This window comes from Lutra lutra, chromosome 13, assembly GCF_902655055.1.
Source record: "Lutra lutra chromosome 13, mLutLut1.2, whole genome shotgun sequence".
Classification (NCBI taxonomy): domain Eukaryota; kingdom Metazoa; phylum Chordata; class Mammalia; order Carnivora; family Mustelidae; genus Lutra; species Lutra lutra.
The window spans coordinates 13,565,851-13,581,955 of NC_062290.1; the positions used below are offsets into that span (position 1 = coordinate 13,565,851).

General features: G+C 42.2%; 1 long non-coding RNA gene and 1 pseudogene across 2 annotated transcripts in view; both read right to left on the reverse strand.

The window, feature by feature from the left end:
* Positions 1 to 16,105, reverse strand: part of LOC125083366 (uncharacterized) — a 32,211-nt gene that overhangs the window by 5,802 nt on the left and 10,304 nt on the right. For both annotated transcript variants that reach the window (XR_007122253.1, XR_007122252.1), the window contains exon 2: positions 3,121 to 3,312. This is a non-coding gene — a long non-coding RNA (uncharacterized LOC125083366). The remainder of the gene's footprint in view (positions 1 to 3,120; positions 3,313 to 16,105) is intronic.
* On the reverse strand, positions 7,706 to 7,800 carry LOC125084163 (uncharacterized; annotated as a pseudogene).

Consider the following 16,105-nt stretch of genomic DNA (forward strand, 5'->3'; position numbering starts at 1 on the left):
TGTTTATCCCTGACATAATTACATTTCTTGGATTCCTTTGGGTCTTTTCCCTTTGATCTTTCTCAGTGCCTACCACTACTCCGAGAAGTTCTGGGCTCATCTCAAACCTTGCTTTTCCAAAAGTCAGACTAGCAGGCTGGGCATACCCTGGGAGGCAGTTAAAAATGCAGGATCTCGAGCCCCACCCCAAACCTACTGAAGCAGAATTGGCATTTTAACGAGATCCCCATGTGATTCATGTACACATTAAGGATTGAGAAATCATGCTTTAAAAAAAAACAAAAAACAAAACAAAACAAAAAAAACAAAATAAATTTTTAAAAAATGCAAGAGTCCTGTGGCTGAGAGAGAAGCAAAAGGTTACCTAGGCCAGTTGAGAGTTTTCTCAACTGTATTGAAATTGAGGGTTTCAAAGTATGTTTCCATGAGTCCAAGAAGCATAATTATCTTTTGCTGAAATGGTTGAATGTATAAATATTTTAAGCTTGAGGACTATATCATGACCTAGTTTCTTTCCCTCTTCCTTTTCTTTCTTCCTTTCTTTTCTTTTCTTTCTTTCTTTCTTTCTTTCTTTTTTTTTTTTTGAAGTATATCCCTTTTTTTTTTTTTTTAAAGATTTTATTTATTTATTTGTCAGAGAGAGAGAGGGAGAGAGCGAGCACAGGCAGACAGAGTGGCAGGCAGAGGGAGAAGCAGGCTCCCCGCTGAGCAAGGAGCCGGATGTGGGACTCGATCCCAGGACGCTGGGATCACGACCCGAGCCGAAGGCAGCTGCCTAACCAACTGAGCCACCCAGGCGTCCCTGAAGTATATCCCTTTTAAAAAAATAATCTCTAGACCCAATGTGGGGCTTTAACTCATGACCCTGAGATCAAGAATTGCACGCTCTCCTGAGTCAGCCGGGTGCCTCTCTCCCTTTAAATTACACGCTTAACTCCACCTATGTTTGGGCATTTGTTTCTAAATGGAATCAAAGGGAACTAGTTCAAGCACTGTCATTCGAAGTAGAAGCTCCCGGCATGTAATGAGTTGTGTGGATTTCAACAAAATAACTGGCTTTCTGGAGCATTAGTCACCACAGCAGTAAGAGGCAGATGCTACCTTCTACCCTGTGTGTCTCCCAAGAATACTGAAGGATCAAAAGAATTCCTCATCTCTGGAAATGGCACTGTTGATTATGTTGTGGCTCAAATCGGAAATGTAGGAACCAATCTTCACTTACCACATCAGTTCCATCATCAACGACTAGCAAGCTTATCACTTCTCTCTGAACCTTCCATTTCTTTTACCTTCACTGCCACTAATCTGGACTTGAGCCCCTATGATATTTCATCTAAACGAACGGCTCCTCTGGGAAACCCTTACCTCTATTGCCCTTCAAATCATCATATACCCTGAACTAGAGGCCTTTAAAAAAAAAAAAAAAAAAGCACAATTTTGGTCACAAAATTCCCCTACGTCCAACTCTTGAATGGCTTTCAAGGGCCTTGAGTCCCAAATCCTCCCCATGTGACTCATGCATTTGGCCACCTTCCCTACAATCTCTTTCTTGCCGCTCTCTAATTACATTGATTTTGAACATCAGAACTCCTAGAATTTTATCAGGAAACAACTTAGTATCTCTCTCCACTGTTCCTTTAGCCTTTCCTGTCTCTTTTTTCACACTTGGACAAAGATGCCAGGAGTTGCAATGACTTTTTGGTTTCCTACTGGGTAACAGAAAATGTTATGGCCACTTCCAGTGTCAAACACATACTCTTGTTGGATCCATGGTCAAAGGAGTGAGACGGATACAAAGCGAAGGTCAAGCAAAGCTTTATTTCGCACCAAGCATCAAGAATCAAACTGATGGGGTGCCTGGGTGGCTCAGTGGGTTGGGCCGCTGCCTTCGGCTCAGGTCATGATCCCAGGTCCTGGGTTCGAGCCCCACATCGGGCTTTCTGCTCAGTGGGGAGCCTGCTTCCTCCTCTCTCTCTGCCTGCCTCTCTGCCTACTTGTGATTTCTCTCTGTCAAATAAATAAATAAAATCTTTAAAAAAAAAAAAAAAAAAGAATCAAACTGACCTGCCAGGTCCATCTCTTGCAAAGAGGCGACCCCTCTCTGCCTTACAGACTAGCTTTTAAGCGCAAAGGCCATGTGGCTGGGCCTGGCCACACACAGGTGGCCAGTGAGATTGTAACACACAGAAAGCTGCACAGTCATGCTAGGTCACACATAAGTAACCAATTGAATTACAATTGACCCTAGTAGCTATTTGAACTAGCCTATCACCTTGGTCCGAATTGGCCCCCAAAAGGCAGGACCCACACTCCTTGGTAGCTAGGGAGACAGTATGCACCCCCACTGATTGGATACCTCCACCTGGCCTGACCCACCCTTGTATTTGGGCTTTGTTACCTGGGACTGGTTTCCCAGGCTTGCTTTTAAGTAAGTCCCCTGCGGGGTGGGGGCGGGGTCAGTTTAAGTTTTACTGCATAAATAACAAAATGACCGTTTAATCCAAGATGGGTTTAATCCAAGATGGAATCGCTCTGGCTAAATGGGCCCTTACAATTCTCAGTTTAATTTCAATTTGCTCAATCTCTGACTCCACCAGGGGGTTGAAGCAAGGAAAGAGAAGTGAGGAGAGGATTCCTTTTTTTGTTTTTAACCCCTGGCCAGTATAATGGAAAGATGCTATACCAGATGTGGAAGTCAAGCTGTTCCCACTTCTGGCCTCTCTCCTAAAGGGTAACTGTGGACAACTACAGTCATTTCACATTTTAAAGTCATTTTCACTTTTTAAAGCATGACTTGACATCATCTACCATGTCCTCTGAATGTCATGTCTCTCAGAATACATATCAAATTCTCCTCCTGGTCCAACTACAGTCCTTCTCTCCAATCTTGAGGTAAAAGGGTAGCACCCATCCTCCCACTTGAAGGAGTTAAAGGAAACAGTTCTCCCTCCAAAAACTCATCTCCACAAATCATTCCTGCATTTCTACTCTCTCAGCTGTTTTATATCCTTATGTGGCTAAGGGATTCCAGAGTCATATAACCAGTGTCTGGATATTGACCTAAAAATTATTATGGGGTGGTCTGTCTTGAAATGTGTTTCAGTTTCAGAACTCTCTCACCTTGAAGTCAAAGCTTGCCTTTCATCCCTGTGTTGGGTGGGATTCAGTTGGTTTCTTCAACACACAGCATTCTCATTGAGTTCTGGGCTTTCAAACATGGTGTCTTCTCTTCTTGGGATACACATTTTACCCCACCCCTCATTTCCTGTACCACTTCTCATGTGTCTGCAATTCTTCATCCGTACTGTGGACCTAGAAGGGTTGAGACAGTAGAGGATTTGAGAGCCAAGTATATATTTCATAGATGAGGAAACCAGAAAAGCCAATAAGACTATGAAAAGACATTCAACCAAATCAGTTGTGGAGAAACTACCAGTTGAAACTATAGGCTACCATTTTCCACCCACCAAACTAGAAAATGAAATGAAATGAAAAAGTGTGACAATATCAAATGCTGGGATATACAAATGCTTAACTATTGCTTGTAGTAGTATAGAGAGGTCCAAATCTTCAGAAAACAATTTGAGGGGCGCCTGGGTGGCTCAGTGGGTTAAGCCGCTGCCTTCGGCTCAGGTCATGATCCCAGGTCCTGGGTTCGAGCCCCACATCGGGCTTTCTGCTCAGCGGGGAGCCTTCTTCCTCCTCTCTCTCTGCCTGCCTCTCTGCTTACTTGTGATTTCTCTCTGTCAAATAAATAAATGAAATCTTTAAAAAAAAAAAAAAGAAAACAATTTGACATTGTCTTATCAAGGTGAACACGTGCATACCCTAAAACTCAGCAATTTACTTCTAGGTAGTATGTATGTAGAGAAACATACATGTGATCAAGAGACCTGTTTAAGACTGTCCATGGTAGCATAGTGATAATCAAAAACTGGAAACAGGGGTGCCTGGGTGGCTCAGTGGGTTAAAGCCTCTGCCTTCAGCTCAGGTCATGATCCCGGGGTCCTGGGATCGAGGCCCGCATCTGGCTCTCTGCTCAGCGGGGAGCCTGCTTCCTCCTCCCTCTCTGCCTGCCTCTCTGCCTACTTGTGATCTCTGTCTGTCAAATAAATAAATAAATAAATCTTTAAAAAAAAAACTGGAAACAATCCACATGTCTACTGATATGACAGGACAAAAATACAGCAGAGAAAATGAATGAATTATAGCTATATGTGACAAAATAGATAAATCCAGGAGCATAATGTTAAATAAAAAAAAAATCATGTTGCAGAAGTATACTTTCAGTATAATACCTTACATATATAATGTTTAGAGACAAAGTTAATAATATATTTTATACATACATATACAAAGACATATAATAAAACCATAAAGGAAAGCAAGGAAAAAACAAACAAAAAATTCAGGACAGTGGTTATTTGTGGGTCAAAGATACAGTGAAGAAACGAACACAGAACTGGGCTATAGATGCGTGAGTGTTTATTTTCTCAGAGTCTTTATGACATCTTTCTTTTATACGCATTAAAGGTATACGAGCGACATATCCATAGGTGATTTTATATGTCTAAAATATTTGATAGAACAAATTAACAAAAAGTACTAGAGTTTAGGGGCACCTGGGTGGCTTAGTCAAGGATCTAACTCTTGATTTGGCTCAGGTCACGATATGGGGGGGGGGGTCATAAGATCAAGCCGTGTGGAGGGCTCTGTGCTGCGCGGAGCCTGCTCAAGATTCTCCATCTCCCTCTGTTCTCTTCAACACCCACCACCCCCACATGTAATCTCTTTCTCTCTCCAAAGAAGAAAAAAAAGTATGAGTTTACTTTTTCCCCCTTTATCCGCCAAAATCAGTTGCCTCTGTTATTCCAAGGTATCGTCTATGATTCCTTTTTTTTTTTTTTTTAAGATTTAATTTATTTGAGAAGGTGAGGGAGAGAGCACAGGGAAGGGCAGAGGAAGAAGCAGGCTGCCCACCGAGCAGGGAGCCCGATGCGGGACTTGATCCCAGGACCCCGGGACCACGACCTGAGGAGAAAGCCAATGCTTAATGACTGAGCCACCCAGGCGCCCCAGGGTCTATGATTCTTGAACATCAGCTTGTATCAAGGCTATACTCCGAGCCCCAGTTCTGAGGAGGCATTTTGCCCATGTACTAAATCCCGTTTCAGACAACAAGGAAAGTGAGAGATTAAGAATTGTGTCACACTCCTGGCCCTGCCATTTTATCAGCTGTGCGATTTCAGGACTCTCAGCCTCAGCTTGCTTGTCTACAAAATGGTACCCAAAACTCCAGCCTCACAGGGTTGCTGTGAGGATTCAATGAGACAAACGTACATAAAGCATTTGAGACATAGTAACTGTTCAGAACTTGTTTGCGTCCTTCCCCATCACGACAGAAATAAATAAGATGGTGTGCAACCATCACTATTCTTTATTTTTTTTTAAGATTTATTTGTTTATTATTTTAGAGAGAGAGAACGCAGGGGAAGGGGGACAGAAGGAAAGAGAGAGACTCTTACACAGGCTCCACATGCTCAGCACAGAGCCCAAGTGGGGCTCAGTCCCACAACCCTGAGGTCACCCAGGCGCCCCATTGCCGTTCTTTATAAACCAGATTTAACCTTGTGCACTCCTTCAGTCAACTCTCATTTGACAGGCGTTCTGATAATGCCTGAGTAGCTTCAATCACATAAGTGAAAAATGGCATCTTTCTAACCTTAGGACCAGGCCTAATGAAGAGATCTCTGACCCAAGTTGTGCACCACGTAAGAACAGAGTTATAGGAACTTAGGCGATGGGCCAGAAACAGGTTTAATAAATAATGAAAATATGACCCTTGGCGCCAGTATGGTACTTAAAGCCATTCATACTCCCTTGCCATCCGCTGAGTCATTGCTAAGCTGGGGAAACATGAGTTCCTGAAGCTACCTGGAAGGCTGGTTATGTCATCTCTGGTGGAAATGGATCCCAAAATATATTCATCTCCTGGAGGGGGGGGAGGGGGGGAGTTAACTCCTGGGAAGTGAGATATTACTTTGTTGCAGTTTGCAAAACAGATCTATTAGACTCCTTTCCCAGAAACTGTCTCCTGAATGACTTGAAAGCAGGGCTAAAGAAACAGAATGCACATTTTTAATTGATTCTTTCTTTGAGCTGAGTTCCAAGTTGCCTAATACATTTTTAAATTCCCATAGAGCTAGTTGCATTCAGAGTGACTGCAAAAGAGTTGTTCTAATTTGGGATGTCACAGGCATCACTGCCATACATCCTCACGACAATTGCTACTCTGGCTACTTGGGGGACATACAAAAGGCTGTTCTCGTCATCTTCCTCATCTGCCTTCTCCTTCACTCTATGGGTATCAGTCCTTAAAATTAGGGGTACGAATATGATCTATCCCCCTGTTCATTCATAAGTTAGGTCATAGGAGGACCCTAGGATGTCAGAGCTAGAGGCTGGAGCTCAGAGTTCTTGCATACATTTCCAAGGTCACACCTCAGTGCAGTGGTTCTCAAACTGCCCTGCGTGACTGAATCATGGGAGGGCTTGTTAAAACACGGAGGGCCAGGTTCCATTCCTAGTGTTTCTGATTCAGTCTCTGATGTACAGGGTGAGGCCCAAGAATTCATTTTTTGGCAAGTCTTTGACATTTTTATTGTTTCTGGTCCAGGGACCACAGTGTGAGAACCCCTGTCTCAGTGAATTGAAGGACAGGGTCTAGAGGCCAATGTTGAAGCACTCCAGTACCTTCTCTAAGGAGGCTCTTCTACAAGGTATAGATTTCATGCTAATAGTATGGAATCCAGAGGTTCTTCTCCTCTGGGACTTCTGAAAGGAGAGAATTGCCTTGGAGGTAGAACTAAAAGCATGAGCTTTAGAATCAGAAAGACCTAGGTTAAGGATCTGCCAGTCCATGGTTTAGCATCCTGACTTTGGGCAAGTTGTTTAAGGTTATTTGAATCCCTGTTTCTTCACCTGTAAATCAGAAATGATTTAGTTCTTCTAACAATTTGAGACTTCTGAAGACTAGTCCCAGAACTCTTTGACATCAAGTTATGGGAGTATAAGCCATTAACAGAGGATCGAATTTAGAATCTTCAGTTTTCAGATGTGGAAATAAAGGTCCAGGGGAAGTGTCTTAGCTAAGACCTCACAGCATATGGCAGAATGAGGACCAGAATCCAGGTCTTTGAATGAGTTCTGTTTCAATCATTCACGTTGGATGAATACTTCCAAACACTTTAAAACTGAACACTTTAGTAGTGGAAATCCATTCATATGCTAAGATACAGACTTATGATGAATACTTTAGAGAGTCATATTAGCCATGTTCTGTAATTTAGTCTACTTTTTTTTTCTTTAGAGAAAGAGTGTGTGTGAGCAGGGGACGGATGTGTTGGGAGGGGCAGAGAGAGGGAGAGAGAGAGAGAGAGAGAGTCAGAATCTCAATGAGTTTCCACACTCAGCGAGGAACAGTTCTGAGATCATGACCTGAGCCAAAATCAGGAGTCACTTAACCAACTGAGCCATCTAGGCACCCGTAACCTATTTTTCAAAATACCAATTCTTGTACAATTGTTAACATTATACTTTTTTCTTTCTTTAGTGAAAAGAATGGTCTTTAATGTTTTGGCAAAGTCTTTTTCAGCCCAGAATAAACACGAAATAAGCAGAGGCAGTGACATATTTAACCGTGTACAAAAATGTGGAACTCTTCACAAATTTGCGTGTCATCCTCACGCAGGGGCCATGAAATCATTCTGATTTCACTATATGTGCTGCCAAAGTGAGAACCACATTACACTTTTATACAATGGAACACATTATATGGGAAGAGAATCAGAATTTTTTCTGCTCACCCTTAAGTATTAAAAGAAAAGTTAGAGCAACTCTCCAAAATTGATTTTATTTTTATTTATGGTGGGTTTTCAAAAAGTCTTCCTTCTGGCATAACAATATTTTGCAAAAAGGGTGTGGCTATTTATAGAAGTCTTGTCTTTAAAAGTGAGTACATCTGAAAAAGAAAGTTTAGTTAGATGGGAAATCCATTTCCACATAAAAGAGAAAAAAGTTTTAAATGTACTAAAAAAATTATAGAAAACCTTTTTTTTTTTTAAAGATTTTATTTATTTATTTGACAGAGAGAGATCACAAGCAGATGGAGAGGCAGGCAGAGAAAGAGAGAGAGGGAAGCAGGCTCCCTGCTGAGCAGAGAGCCCGATGCGGGCCTCGATCCCAGGACCCTGAGATCATGACCTGAGCCGAAGGCAGCGGCTTAACCCACTGAGCCACCCAGGTGCCCTATAGAAAACCTTTAAAAGAAAAAATGGAACTCAAAGGACATTATTCACTGAAGCCATATTTGTTTGGGATACATACACAATAGAGTATTTTAGCTAGCTAAAACTCCTCACCTAGTAGACATGGACCTTATGGTGCAAGGGAATTGAGAGAAAATATTAATATTTTTCAAAAATTAATATTTAGTGAAGCCAAGAAATAAAGGGTAATTAAGAAACCAGCGTATACATGCAAAAGAATGAAAATGGATCACTTCCTTACACCATATACAAAAATAAACTCGAAATGGATTAAAGACCTAAATGTGAAACCATAAAAATCCTGGGAGAAAGCACAGGCAGTAATTTCTCTGACATTGGCCATAGTAACATTTTTCTAGATATGTCTCCCAAAACAAGGGAAAAAAGCAAAAACAAACTATTGGGACTACATCAAAATAAAAAACATCCCATTTGGAACAACATGGATGGAACTAGAAAGTATAATGCTAAGTGAAATGAGTCCGTCAGAGAAAGACAAATACTCTATGACTTCATATGTGGAATTTAAGAAACAAAACAAACAAGCAAAGGAAAACAAAAGAGAGAGAAACAAGCCAAGAAACATGCTTAACTACTGGGAACAAACACTGTTACCAGAGTGGAGGTGGGCGGGGGATGAGTGAACTAGTCCATGGGGATTATGTGCACTTGTGAGGGGCCCTGGGCCTTGTGTAGAAGTGATGAATCACTACAGTAGATACTTGAAACTGATTTAACACTGTATATTAACTACACTGTAATTAAGATATATTTTTTTAAACTGTAAAAAATTAAAAGTAAGAAGCTATTGCACAGGGGTACCTGGCTGGCTGAGTTGGTGGAACATGCAACTCTTAATCTCAGGGTCATGAGTTCAAGCCCCCATGTTGGGTGTGGAGATTACTTAATGAAAAAAAAGCTTCTGCATAGCAAAGGAAATAATCAACAAAACAAAAAGAAAACCTACTGAACAGGAGAAGATATTTGCAAATAATACATCTGATAAGAGGTTAATATCCAAACTATATAGAGAACTTATACAACTCAATACACACACAAAAAACAATCTGATGAAAAAGTGGGCAAAGAACTTGGATAGACATTTTGCCAAAGACATAGATATGGCCAACAGACACATGAAAAGATGTCCAACATCAGTTACCATCAGGGAAATGAAAATCAAAACCACAATGAGTGATCACCTCACACCTGTCAAAATGGCTAAAATAAAAAAACGCAAGAAACAAGAACTGGGGCTCCTGGGTGGCTCAGTCATTAAGTGTCTGCCTTCTGCTCAGGTTGTGATCCCTGGGGCCTGCTCAGCAGGAAGCCTGATTCTCCCTCTCCCACTGCCCCTGCTTGTGTTCCCTCTCTCACTGTCTCTCTCTCTGTCAAAGAAGTAAATAAAATCTTAAAAACAACAACAAGAATTGACAAGATGTGGAGAAAAAGGAACCCCCATGCACTGCTGGTGAGAATGGAAACTGGTGTAGCCACTGTGGAAAACAGTACAAAGATTCCTCAAGGGGCGCCTGGGTGGCTCAGTGGGTTAAAGCCTCTGCTGTGGGCTCAAGTCATGATCTCAGGGTCCTGGGATCGAGCCCCTTCCTCCTCTCTCTCTGCCTGCTTCTCCGCTTACTTGTGATCTCTCTCTTTCTCTGTTGAATAACTAAATAAAATCTTAAAAAAAAAAAAAAAAAGATTCCTCAAAAGAAAAAAAAAATCCACTACTGGGTATTTACCCAAAGCATATGAAAAAACACTGATTCAAAAAGATATATGCATCCCTATGGTTTTTTTTTTTTAAGATTTTATTTATTTATTTGGCAGACAGAGATCACAAGTAGGCAGAGAGGCAGGCAGAGAGAGAGAGAGAGAGAGAGGAGGAAGCAGGCTCCCCCCCGCTGAGCAGAGAGCCCGATGTGGGGCTTGATCCCAGAACCCTGAGATCATGACCTGAGCCGAAGGCAGAGGCTTTAACCCACTGAGCCACCCAGGCGCCCCCATCCCTATGTTTATTGCAGCATTATTTACAATTGCCAAATTATGGAAGCAGTTCAAGTATCCATTGATTGAGGAACGGATAAAGAAGCTGTAACACACACACACACACACACACACACACACACACACACACACACACACAGGAATAGTATTCAGCCATAAGAAGGAAAAAAAAATCTTGCCATTTGCAGCAACATGGAGGAATCCAGAGGATAATGTGTTGCCTGAAGTCAGTCAGTCAGAGAAAAACAAATACCGTATGATTTCACTCATATGTGGAATTTAAGAAACAAAACAAAGATAAAAAGAGACAAAAAACTAGACTCTTAAATATAAAGAACTGGTGGTCACCAGAGGGGAGATGGGAGGGGGAGATAGGTGAAAAAGGTAAAGGGGATTAAGAATATACTTATTGTGATAAACACGGAGTAATGTATAGAATTGCTGGATCACTTTATTATACTCCTGAAACTAATCTAACACTGTCATTATACTGCAATTAAAGAAAAAATAAAAAGAGGGTGCCTGGGTGGCTCGGCTCAGGTCATGATCCCAGGGTCCCGGGATCGAGTCTTGCATCGGGCTCTCTGCTCAGTGGGGAGCCGGCTTCCCCGCTCTATCTCTGCCTCCCACTCTGCCTACTTGTGATCTCTTTCTCTCTGTCAAATAAATAAATAAAATCTTAAAAAAAAAAAAAAGAAATTAGGGTATGCTTTGGTGCTCTCTCATTATTTGTCTTGATGTGAGCCAAATGTTTACATCTAAATCACCACTTGGTAAGACTAGGAACAGTGGCTTATTTTTTAAAGTTTATTTGATCCAAGGAAATTAAAGCTTTTATTCTGAGTAGAGACGTATCCACTAATTGCCCACTGGATGACTATGGAGACAAATAACGGGCCTTTTCTCCCTAGTGACCTGTTGTAGCCTTCAGTATACAGATTTAATCAGTGATGTGGCCTTTCCGAGAAGGCAAAAAGTTTGAATTGCCTGAAAGGACATACTTATCTGTCACACAGTAGGGCAGCAGGAGAAGGTTTTGTTCACAGTTAAGGGACAGGGAATTGTGCATTATCAGGAAGCCTAACCTCTCTGCACAGCACCTGATCATTAACAACCCTTACTAATGGGAAGGTGCAGGCCCAGGGGGACAATGATGGAAAATCCTTTTAAAAAGCCAGTTTGACCTTGGCCAAAATTTGCAGTGTGCTCCATCTCAGATGATTCCGAGCTCATTTTAATGGGCCTGAAAATCTGAAAATAAATTATTTTGAAGTGATGATATAAATTATGCATGAGTATCAATTGAATATTCAAGTATAATGAGTTTATAGAATACAAGAGCGTATTTCTTTGGAGATGCTGCAATACTGCTATTGTTAGGTTCAGAGCCCAGCTGAGTGCTTATAGGGAGCCTTTGTGCAAATTTGAAAAAGGCACCCCCTCTGGGTGATGCAGCCCTGTGGGTACATGTTTTGGCAAGCAGAGCCGGGACTGGATCTTAGCTCCTTTTTGTCCCATTGGTTGGGTGCCTTTGTGCAGTGTACAAACTGCACTTCCTTAAGTGGCAGCCCCCATGTCTATTTGAAACGTGTGCCAGCAGAAAGGATTTAAAGTCTTGGAGTGCTTGTGTTGGTTTTTAGAGACTACATGTGAAATGTACAAAAGTGATGGTTCCTTCTCTTAACCCAATGCAGAATTTATCAGCAAGAGATAGTCAATTAGGGGCGCCTGGGTGGCTCAGTGGGTTAAGCCGCTGCCTTCGGCTCAGGTCATGATCTCAGGGTCCTGGGATTGAGCCCCACATCGGGCTCTCTGCTCAGCAGGGAGCCTGCTTCCCTTTCTCTCTCTCTGCCTGCCTCTCCGTCTACTTGTGATCTCTCTCTGTCAAATCAATAAATAAAATCTTTAAAAAAAAAAAAAAGAGATAGTCAATTAAGCTCTCAAAATGGCATGAAAGCAGCAGATGAAGCCTCCATGATAGAGAACAGAGATTTGATCTTCACAGGTCTGTTCTCTGACAAGTCCAACTAATAGATCTCACTTCCCAAGCCAGAGGCAAATACCCTATCACCTGGGAAATTTAGATTTCTGGCACCAGAATTGCCTTACTTAGTAAGCTCCCTGCTGCGCTGACACTGGAGGGGGTAAGCTATGTTGTGTAGGCATGGAGCTAAAACCCTTTCCATCCACCTAAATGGACTGAAACTTAGGGGTGGTGAGTGTTAGCAGTAGAAAGCATATGGGCTCGAATGTCCATTTTTCTTTGTGGAACCAATACCTTGTGGTACCATTGCAGTGACAGCAGAAACACAGGTATCTGCTGGGATAAAATGGAGTAGACACACATCTCCCTACTCCTCTGGCTAAGTACAGCTAAAGACCCTGGATATTGATGATAAAGAAGGTTCTAAAAGGTAGAGAGGAGGCAGGCCTGCTAGGAATCGCAGGACCCAAGAAGCATGGTGACAAAGGTTTTCTTCCTGACTCATATAGCCCAAATTGGGTGCTGGAGAAGCCAACAGATGCAGACCAAAGGGAAAAAAAAAGGCCCCAAGAAAAGTCAGCTCTCTCTAGCTACAGGATGAGGAAAGGGGCAGCCTGGCGAAACAGATAACTTTCAGACAGTAACTGCTCTACTCCAGCCAAACACCATGGAAAAAATGTGAGTATAGAGCCTCAACTTTTGCCCTTGCCCTATATCAAGTGCACTATATCAAGGTACTTTTCTGCCCTCCCCCTGGGTGATGTCAAGAAGGCTGACTGGGGAGTCAGAACCTTTATCCACACTTGGTAATAATGAGATCACCCCAACTTCTGCCGCAGGTTGTCAGTAAAGACCATGAGGGAAGCCGGGAATTCCATCCCCACCCAGTGGTAATGAGACACCTCTCCCTGCTAGGGTGCTATCAGAGGGCTGAGGGGGGAGGTTAGGACTTTTACCACATTCCAGTGGTAACTAGGCTCCCCAGCCCCCTGCAGTGTCAGCAGAGGCCCTAGTGGAGATCCTGAACTCCCACCTCCACCCAGCAACAAAGAGATACTCTTCTGCTTCCCATCTCAAGGTTCAGTGGAGGCCAAGTGGGGAATCTGAACTTCCCTACCACCCGGTAGTAATTAAGCATCACCACCTTTCCTCCAGTGCTGTGTCATAAGATAACCGCTAAAACAGAAGATGATCCAGAATCTCATAACAAAAAGCAAAAATGTCCAAGATATGGGGCATCTGGGTGGCACAGTTAGTTGAGTAACCAACTCTTGGTTTCGGTTCAGGTCGTGATGTCAGGGTTGTGAGATCAAGTCCCAAGATGGGCTCTGCACTGGGCGTGGAGTCTGCTTGAGATTCTCTCTCCCTCTTCCTCTTTCCCTCCCACTCATGCTCTCTCTCTCTAAAATAAACAAATAAATGTAAAAAAAAAATTCCAAGATACAACTGAAAATCACTTACATCAGCAACCAGAAAATTTCCAACTTCAATGAGAAGAGACAATCAAGAGACACCGTAACAAGATTTTACAGGTGTTGGAATCATCTGACAAGGATTTAGAAGCAGCTATCCTAAAAAATGCTTTGACAGGGGCACCTGGGTCTCATAATCTGTTAAGCATCCGACTCTTAATTTCACCTCAGATCATGATATCAGGGTCGTGTGATTGAGCCTTGTGTTGGGCTCCATGCTCAGTGAAGGGTCTGCTTTAGATTTTTCTCTCCCAGGGCACCAGGGTGGCTTAGTTAAGTGTCTGCCTTAAGTGTCTGCTCGGATCATGATTCTGGAGTCCCAGATCGAGCCCCAAGTCAGGCTCCCTGCTCAGCAGGAAGTCTGCTTCTCCCTTTGCTCCTCCTTCGGTCTGTGTTCTCTCTCTCTCAAATAAATAAGTAAACTAAAATATTAAAAAAAAGGGTGGGGGCACCTGGGTGGCTCAGTGGGTTAAAGCCTCTGCCTTTGGCTCAGGTCATGATTCCAGGGTCCTGGGATCGAGCCCCGCATCGGGCTCTCTGCTCAGCAAGGAGCCTGCTTCCCCCCACATCTCTCTGCCTGCCTCTCTGACTACTTGTGATCTCTCTCTCTCTCTCTGTCAAATAAATAAATAAATAAATCTTTTTTTTTCTTTTTAAAGATTTTATTCATTTGTTTGACAGAGAGAGATCACAAGTAGATGGAGAGGCAGGCAGAGAGAGAGAGAGAGGGAAGCAGGCTCCCTGCCGAGCAGAGAGCCCGACGCGGGACTCAATCCCAGGACCCCGAGATCATGACCTGAGCCGAAGGCAGCGGCCCAACCCACTGAGCCACCCAGGCGCCCAATAAATAAATAAATCTTAAAAAAAAATCCAAATAAAATCACTTCTTCATACTCATCCTGGAGTAAGCTATGTAGAGGTATTCATGTGAAACAGTTCAAGGTGTCTTACCTGAAATCATGTTATTTGAAATCTTCTTACTTAAAATCATTATTTCTCTTCTGCATTATGGGCTTTAAATTTATCTCCATTTCAGCTGGTCTGTACAATGTCAACCTATTTCTTTGGGAAGTCACAAGAATCCTGCAAGGTGATTTCTGGGCACTTTCCACACTGTCTACTGTTGGAACATTTCCCATATATCCTCAAAAGTAGTGAGATGTCACGCAGGCATCTCCACCCAAGAGAGTTCATTTTATTTACACAGATTATTACAACAATAACTCATTTCTTGGGAAGTTCAAAGAGATAGTGTTCATAAAACAACAGTTACATGGCATGGTAAAAAGAACCTGTGCCTTGTGAAGATGAGAGGGCAACTAGTATTTATGGAGTATCTACTCCATGCCAAGTGTTTTATATTCAGTGGTATGCTGGAGCCAGTCTGTGCCAGTTCGTATGTGCTTGTAAGAGGCAATTGTTAAGTTTTTAGGAACCCTGCCAGCCATTTTTAAACTGTTGGAAGCTTGAAATTGACAACAGGAGGAATATTTATACCATGAAAATGATAAAATGCCACAAATCATGGTTCCCCCATCAATTCCAAGAGCTGGTTGTTAAGCATTTACTGGCACATCACTGTCATCGCATTTCTTATGTTATTTTATCCTCCCAACAGCTCTGTAAGGTCTTTATTAGAATGCACAGTTTAAAGATGGGAAAAAAGACACCAATTACATAAGCAACAGGTCCAAATTTTCCTAGAGAACAAGAAACAAAACCAATTCTATATAACTCTATTTCCTTTCTGCTTCTATCTCTACACCTTTGAGCTAGGACACTGCCTTAGCGGTGACGGTATGTTACTGGAGTAATATCTGACCACTGTGGATCAGCATTTGTTCATCTGTAAAGTTGGAAGCAGTGAACTATTCAAGGTGTTTTTTGGATGTAATAGTCTCCATTGTTTACTAATTCTTCCTCTGCCCAACTGTGGCAAAACTTCTAAGAATAAACACCTACCAAATGGTCAGAAAAAGAGATTTACACCAGGAGGGGCTTCATGGGACTCAAAGCTATGATATTATCAAATTTTTTTTTTCCTTAATATCCACCTTCAAGGAGATATAACAGAGAAAATGTACATAGCAGGCTGATTTCTGAAAAATTTGACAGGGCAAAGTAACTTCCTGTAAATTAGCTATCTTATTCTCTCAGTCTCTGACTAAAAGTTATCCACCAGTATCCTCTGGTCCCAGAAGAATAAATAAGTCTTTGTGTCATTGATGGGCTTATCATCGAGGTCAGCCAAGTAGGTCTTTGTTTTCAAAAGATTCATTAGGGGAGAAAATTAAGGAAGAAGACTTCAAAAGTAG